At 38.8% G+C, this 7,640-nt stretch overlaps 1 non-coding gene across 1 annotated transcript; it reads right to left on the reverse strand.

The window, feature by feature from the left end:
• Positions 1 to 1,223: 1,223 nt before the first annotated feature.
• On the reverse strand, positions 1,224 to 1,331 carry LOC112725856 (small nucleolar RNA R71). The gene has a single exon (XR_003164937.1). It is a non-coding gene; the product is annotated as a small nucleolar RNA R71 (small nucleolar RNA).
• Between the last annotated feature and the right edge of the window lie 6,309 nt (positions 1,332 to 7,640).

Genomic DNA, 7,640 nt, shown 5'->3' on the forward strand with positions numbered 1-7,640 from the left:
ATTCAAAAATTTCAAGTTTGTTACTTACTTGTTAAGAAAGATTCAAACTTTAAGTTCTAGAATCATATCTTGTGATTTCTTGTGAATCAAGTCATTAATTGTGATTTTAAAAATCAAATCTTTTTCAAAACTAATTTCAATCATATCTTTTCAAAAATATCTTTTTATCTTATCTTTTTCAAAAATCATATCTTTTTCAAAAAAAAAATTTTGATTTTAAAATATCTTTTCTAACTTCTTATCTTCTTATCTTTTCAAAATTGATTTTCAAATTTGTTTCAACTAACTAACTAACTTTTTGTTTGTTTCTTATCTCTTTCAAAACTACCTAACTAACTATCCCTCTCTAATTTTCGAAAATACTTCCCTCTTTGTCAAAAAATTCTTTTTAATTAATTAATTGTTTTAAATTTCAATTTTAATTTTATTTCCCCTTTAATTTTCGAAAATCATCAACTCCTTTTCAAAAATTATTTTCGAAAACTTCTCTCTCTCATCTTCTTCTATTTATTTAATTACTTACTAACACTTCTCTTCACCTTATATCTCTGCTCCTATCCTCACCCTTGTGTTTGGATTATCCATTCTTCTTTACATTACATTCTTTTCTTCTTTTACTCACACAAAGGAATCTCTATACTGTGACATAGAGGATTCCATATTTTCTTTGTTATTCCCTTCTTTGTCATATGAGCAGGAGCAAGGATAAGAACATTCTTGTTGAAGCAGATCTTGAACCTGAAAGGACTCAAAAAAGGAAACTGAGAGAAGCTAAAATACAACAATCCAGAGACAACCTTACAGGAATTTTTGAACAGGAAGAGGAGATGGCAGCCAAAAATAATAATAATACAAGGAAGATGCTTGGTGACTTTACTGCACCAAATTCCAATCTACATGGAAGAAGCATCTCCATCCCTACAATTGGAGCAAACAATTTTGAGCTTAAACCTCAATTAGTTTCTCTGATGCAACAAAACTGCAAGTTTCATGGACTTCCATCTGAAGATCCTTTTCAGTTCTTAACTGAATTCTTGCAGATATGTGATACTGTTAAGACTAATGGAGTAGATCCTGAAGTCTACAGGCTCATGCTTTTCCCGTTTGCTGTAAGAGACAGAGCTAGAATATGGTTGGATTCTCAACCTAAAGATAGCCTGAACTCTTGGGATAAGCTGGTCAAGGCTTTCTTAGCCAAGTTCTTTCCTCTTCAAAAGTTGAGTAAGCTTAGAGTGGATGTTCAAACCTTCAGACAAAAAGAAGGTGAATCCCTCTATGAAGCTTGGGAGAGATACAAGGAACTGACCAAAAATTGTCCTTCTGACATGCTTTCAGAATGGACCATCCTGGATATATTCTATGATGGTCTGTCTGAATTAGCTAAGATGTCATTGGATACTTCTGCAGGTGGATCCATTCACCTAAAGAAAACGCTTGTAGAAGCTCAAGAACTCATTGACATGGTTGCTAACAACCAGTTCATGTACACTTCTGAGAGGAATCCTGTGAGTAATGGGACACCTCAGAAGAAGGGAGTTCTTGAAATTGATACTCTGAATGCCATATTGGCTCAGAATAAAATATTGACTCAGCAAGTCAATATGATTTCTCAGAGTCTGAATGGAATGCAAGCTGCATCCAACAGTACTCAAGAGGCATCTTCTGAAGAAGAAGCTTATGATCCTGAGAACCCTGCAATTGCAGAGGTGAATTACATGGGTGAACCATATGAAAATACCTATAATCCCTCATGGAGAAATCACCCAAATCTCTCATGGAAGGATCAACAAAAGCCTCAACAAGGCTTTAATAATGGTGGAAGAAACAAGTTTAACAATAGTAAACCTTTTCTATTATCTACTCAGCAACAGACAGAGAACTCTGAACAAAATACCTCTAATTTAGCAAACTTAGTCTCTGATCTATCTAAGGCCACTCTGAGTTTCATGAATGAAACAAGGTCCTCCATTAGAAATTTGGAGGCACAAGTGGGCCAGCTGAGTAAGAAGATCACTGATACCCCTCCTAGTACCCTCCCAAGCAATACAGAAGAAAATCCAAAAGGAGAGTGCAAGGCCATTGATATAACCATCATGGCCGAATCCAAGGAGGAAAGGGAGGACGTGAATTCCAAGAAGGAAGACCTCCTGGGACGTCCAGTGATCAACAAGGAGTGTCCCTCTGAGGAACCAAAGGACTCTGAGGCTCATCTAGAGACTATAGAGATTTCATTAAACCTCCTTACGCCCTTCATGAGCTCTGATGAGTATTCCTTTTCTGAAGAGAATGGGGATGTTACTGAAGAGCAAGTTGCCAAGTTCCTTGGTGTAATCATGAAGCTGAATGCCAATTTATTTGGTAAAGAGACTTGGGGAGATGAACCTCCCCTGTTCACCAATGAACTAAATGCATTGGATCAACTGAGATTGCCTCAGAAGAAACAGGATCCTAGAAAGTTCCTAATACCTTGTACCATAGGCACCATGACCTTTGAGAAGGCTCTATGTGACCTTGGGTCAGGAATAAACCTCATGCCACTCTCTGTAATGGAGAAACTGGGAATCTTTGAGGTACAAGCTACTAAAATCTCATTAGAGATGGCAGACAATTCCAGAAAATAGGCTTATGGACAAGTAGAGGACATATTAGTAAAGGTTGAAGGCCTTTACATCCCTATTGATTTCATAATCCTAGATACTGGGAAGGATGAGGATGAATCCATCATTCTTGGAAGACCCTTCCTAGCCACAGCAAGAGCTGTGATTGATGTTGACAGAGGTGAACTAGTCATTCAATTGAATGAGGACTCCCTTGTGTTTAAAACTCAAGGACATCCTTCTGTAAACATGGAAAAGAGGCACAGTAAGCTTCTCTCAGTACAGAGTCAACTAAAGCCCCCACAGTCAAACTCTAAGTTTGGTGTTGGGAGTCTATAAAGTTGACCTGATCACCTGTGTGGCTCCATGAGAGCCCACTGTCAAGCTATTGACATTAAAGAAGCGCTTGTTGGGAGGCAACCCAATTTTTATTTATCTAATTTTATTTTTCTTGTTCTTTCATGTTTTATTAGGTTCATGATCATGTGGAGTCACAAAATAAATAGAAAAACTGAAAACAGAATCAAAAACAGCAGAAGAAAAATCACACCCTGGAGGAAGGACTTACTGGCGTTTAAACGCCAGTAAGGAGCATCTGGCTGGCGTTCAACGCCAGAAACAAGCATAGAACTGGTGTTCAACACCAGAAACATGATGCATCTGGGCGTTGAACGCCCAAAACAAGCATCAGTTCGGCGTTTAAATGCCAGAATTGCATGCAAAGGCATTTTACATGCCTAATTGGTGCAGGGATGTAAATCCTTGACACCTCAAGATCTGTGGACCTCACAGGATCATCTCAGGATCTGTGGACCCCACAGGATCCCCACCTTCCCTCCTCATAATCTTAGATTCTTCCACATCTTCTTCTTCATCTATTCTTTCTTCTCTTGCTCAAGGGTAAGCAATATTCTAAGTTTGGTGTGGTAAAAGCATAAGCTTTTTGTTTTCCATAACCATTGATGGCACCTAAGGCCAGAGAAACCTCTAAAAAGAGGAAAGGGAAGACAAAAGCTTCCATTAAGGGTCTATAGCTCAGTGGTAGAACATTTGACTGCAAATCAAGAGATCCCTGAGATATCTCAGGGGATACATTTTCCTCCACACAATTATTGGGAGCAACTAAGGGTGCAACATCAAGAGCACTCCATCATCCTTCATGAAAATAGAGAAGATCAAAGAAAAATGAGGGAGGAGCAACAAAGACAAAGAAGAGACATAGAAGAGCTCAAGGACATCATTGGTTCCTCAAGAAGGAAACGCCACCATCACTAAGGTGGACTCATTCCTTGTTCTTGAATTTTCTGTTTTTCGTTTTCTTATGTTAAATATTTATCTATGTTTGTGTCTTTATTACATGATCATTAGTGTCTAAGTGTCTATGCCTTAAAGTAGAGAATATGAATCCATCACCTCTCTTAAATGAAAAATGTTTTAAAAACAAAAGAATAAGAAGTACATGGTTTCGAATTCATCCTTGAAACTAGTTTAATTATTTTGATGTGGTGACAATACTTTTTGTTTTCTGAATGAATGCTTGAACAGTGCATATGTCTTTTGAAGTTGTTGTTTATGAATGTTAAATATGTTGGCTCTTGAAAGAATGATGACAAGGAGACATGTTATTTGATAATCTGAAAAATCATAAAAATGATTCTTGAAGCAAGAAAAAGCAGTGAATACAAAGCTTGCAGAAAAAAATGGCGAAAAAAATAGAAAAAGAAAAAGCAAGCAGAAAAAAGCCAAAAGCTCTTAAAACCAAAAGGCAAGAGCAAAAAGCCAATAACCCTTAAAACCAAAAGGCAAGGGTAATAAAAAGGATCCCAAGGCTTTGAGCATCAGTGGATAGGAGGGCCTAAAGGAATAAAATTCTGGCCTAAGCGGCTAAACCAAGCTGTCCTTAACCATGTGCTTGTGGCGTGAAGGTGTCAAGTGAAAACTTGAGACTGAGCGGTTAAAGTCAAGGTCCAAAGCAAAAAAGAGTGTGCTTAAGAACCCTGTACACCTTTAATTGGGGACTTTAGCAAAGCTGAGTCACAATCTGAAAAGGTTCACCCAATTATGTGTCTATGGCATTTATGTATCCGGTGGTAATACTGGAAAACAAAATGCTTATGGTCACGACCAAGACTCATAAAATAGCTGTGTTCAAGAATCAACATACTGAACTAAGAGAATCAATAACACTATCTGAATTCTGAGTTCCTATAGATGCCAATCATTCTGAACTCCAAAGGATAAAGTGAGATGCCAAAACTGTTCAGAAGCAAAAATGCTACAAGTCCCGCTCATCTAATTGAAGCTAATCTTCATTGATAAGTTTGGAATTCATTATATATTCACTTTTTTTAACCTATTTTGTTTTTAGTTTCTTGGGGACAAGCAACAATTTAAGTTTGGTGTTGTGATGAGCGGATAATTTATACGCTTTTTGGCATTGTTTTTAGTATATTTTTAGTAGGATCTAGTTACTTTTAGGGATGTTTTCATTAGTTTTTATGTTAAATTCACATTTCTAGACTTTACTATGAGTTTGTGTGTTTTTCTGTGATTTCAGGTATTTTCTGGCTGAAATTGAGGGACTTGAGCAAAAATCAGATTCAGGGGTAGAAGAAGGACTGCTGATGCTGTTGGATTCTGACCTCCCTGCACTCAAAGTAGATTTTCTGGAGCTACAGAACTCAAAATGGCACGCTTCCAATTACGTTGGAAAGTAGACATCCAGGGCTTTCCAGAAATATATAATAGTCCATACTTTGGCCGAGTTTATACGATGCAAAAGGGCGTTGAACGCCAGTTCTACGCTACAGCCTGGAGTTAAACGCCAGAAACACGTCACAAACCAGAGTTGAACGCCAGAAACACGTTACAAACTGGCGTTCAACTCCAAGAATGACCTCTCCACGTGTAAACTTCAAGCTCAGCCCAAGCACACACCAAGTGGGTCCCGGAAGTTGATTTATGCATCAATTACTTACTTCTGTAAACCCTAGTAACTAGTTTAGTATAAAGAGGACTTTTTACTATTGTATTAGGGATCTTTGATCAGTTTTATGCTATCTTAGACTTTCATGGGGGCTGGCCATTTGGCCATGCCTGGACCATTATCACTTATGTATTTTCAAACGGTAGAGTTTCTGCACTCCATAGATTAAGGTGTGGAGCTCTGCTGTTCCTCATGATTTAATGTAAAGTACCACTGTTTTTCTATTCAATTCAACTTATTCCGCTTCTAAGATATCCATTCGTTCCCAAGAACATGATGAATGTGATGATTATGTGATGCTCATCATCATTCTCACTTATGAACGCGTGCCTGACAAACACTTCCGTTCTACATGCAAACAAGCTAGAATGAATATCTCTTAGATATCTAATACAGGGGACCGAGTCCGAGTTATTAGTATCTTCGTGGTATAAGTTAGAACCCATGGATGGCCATTCTTGAGATCCGGAAAGTCTAAACGTTGTCTGTGGTATTTTGAGTAGGATCTGGGAAGGGATGGCTGTGACGAACTTCAAACTCGCGAGTGCTGGGCGTAGTGACAGACGCAAAAGGAGGGTGAATCCTATTCCAGTATGATCGAGAACCTCTAGATGATTAGCCATGCCGTGACAGAGCATTTGGACCATTTTCACAAGAGAGGACGGGATGTAGCCATTGACAACGGTGATGCCCTTACAGAAAGCTTGCCATGGAAAGGGGTAAGACTGATTGGATGAAGACAGCAGGAAAGCAGAGGTTCAGAGGAACGGACGCATCTCTATACGCTTATCTGAAATTCTCACCAATGAATTACATAAGTATTTCTATCTTTATTTTCTGTTTATTTATTATTATTATTATTCGAAAATACTATAACCATTTGATATCCGTCTGACTGAGATTTACAAGATGGCCATAGCTTGCTTCATACCAACGATCTCCGTGGATCGACCCTTACTCACGTAAGGTTTTATTACTTGGACGACCCAGTGCACTTGCTGGTTAGTTATGCGAAGTTGTGAAGTTATGTTTGGACCATGGTATTGTGCACCAGTTATTGGCACCATTGCCAGCGAGAGGACGAACAACAAATTTTACAACCTCAGAGTAACAATTTCGCATACCAGTTGCCACCCATGTTTGCTCTTCCAAAATCCTCCGGGATCCCAAACGAAGTACATCAAGCTCTCAAGCAAGCAATTAGGACCCAAGATTGTTGATCATTGGAACTTATACCGGGATCCCATACTCTAGTTTTTCGCTTATCCTCTTGTTGATCCTTGCTCTTGCACTTGGATGAACAAACTCCCAAATCACCTTTGAAGCACCCAATTAAATCTTGGACTCCTCCTAATTGAACCTTGCACCACTTTCGAATTCTACTTCTTGATTTGGCTTCCTTGGTGAGCCTTTAACTCCTTTGGCAACCAACACCCATTTCTTCATTATTGAACACTTCAAGAAGGATCTTAAGTTAGTGATCCGTTTCCAAGATAGCAAATTGATGTGGACCTATGAAGCTCATTGAGGATATTGTTACCCACTCAAATTGCCCTTGGATTGGAGTCATTCTATTGGACTCTTGCATGAATGCCTTTACTTCTTGGGTGTCTACCTCTTCCTTACCACCCTTTTCTAGCTCTTCCTTACCAACTTTCTCTAAGTTTTCCCTACTACCATTCAATCTATACTTAGGAGGTTGTGTGAAGTCTACTTCCATATCTCTCTCAAACTCAAAGGGGGAAGGTTAATCAAGATCATTGAGGGGATCGATCAAGGTGGACAAAAAATCATTGATGATGGAATCCACTTCTTGATCAAGTTCCCTCAATTCTTCATTTACCTCTTTCGGTTCAATTGTTTTACCTTCCTCCTCTTGTGACTCAAGCCTTAACTCTACTTCTTCTATTTTAGACTCCATGTTCTCCTCCTCACAACACTCCTTAGTTGATTCTCCATATTCCTCAAGGGGGACGTCTTAATTGCTTGAGCGTAGTAGGGCCAAGCTGTCCACCGCTTCGGCTATGGTAGCCATGAACTCCCCTTACTTCTTTCAG

This window comes from Arachis hypogaea, chromosome 11, assembly GCF_003086295.3.
Source record: "Arachis hypogaea cultivar Tifrunner chromosome 11, arahy.Tifrunner.gnm2.J5K5, whole genome shotgun sequence".
In the NCBI taxonomy this organism is placed as follows: Eukaryota; Viridiplantae; Streptophyta; class Magnoliopsida; order Fabales; family Fabaceae; genus Arachis; species Arachis hypogaea.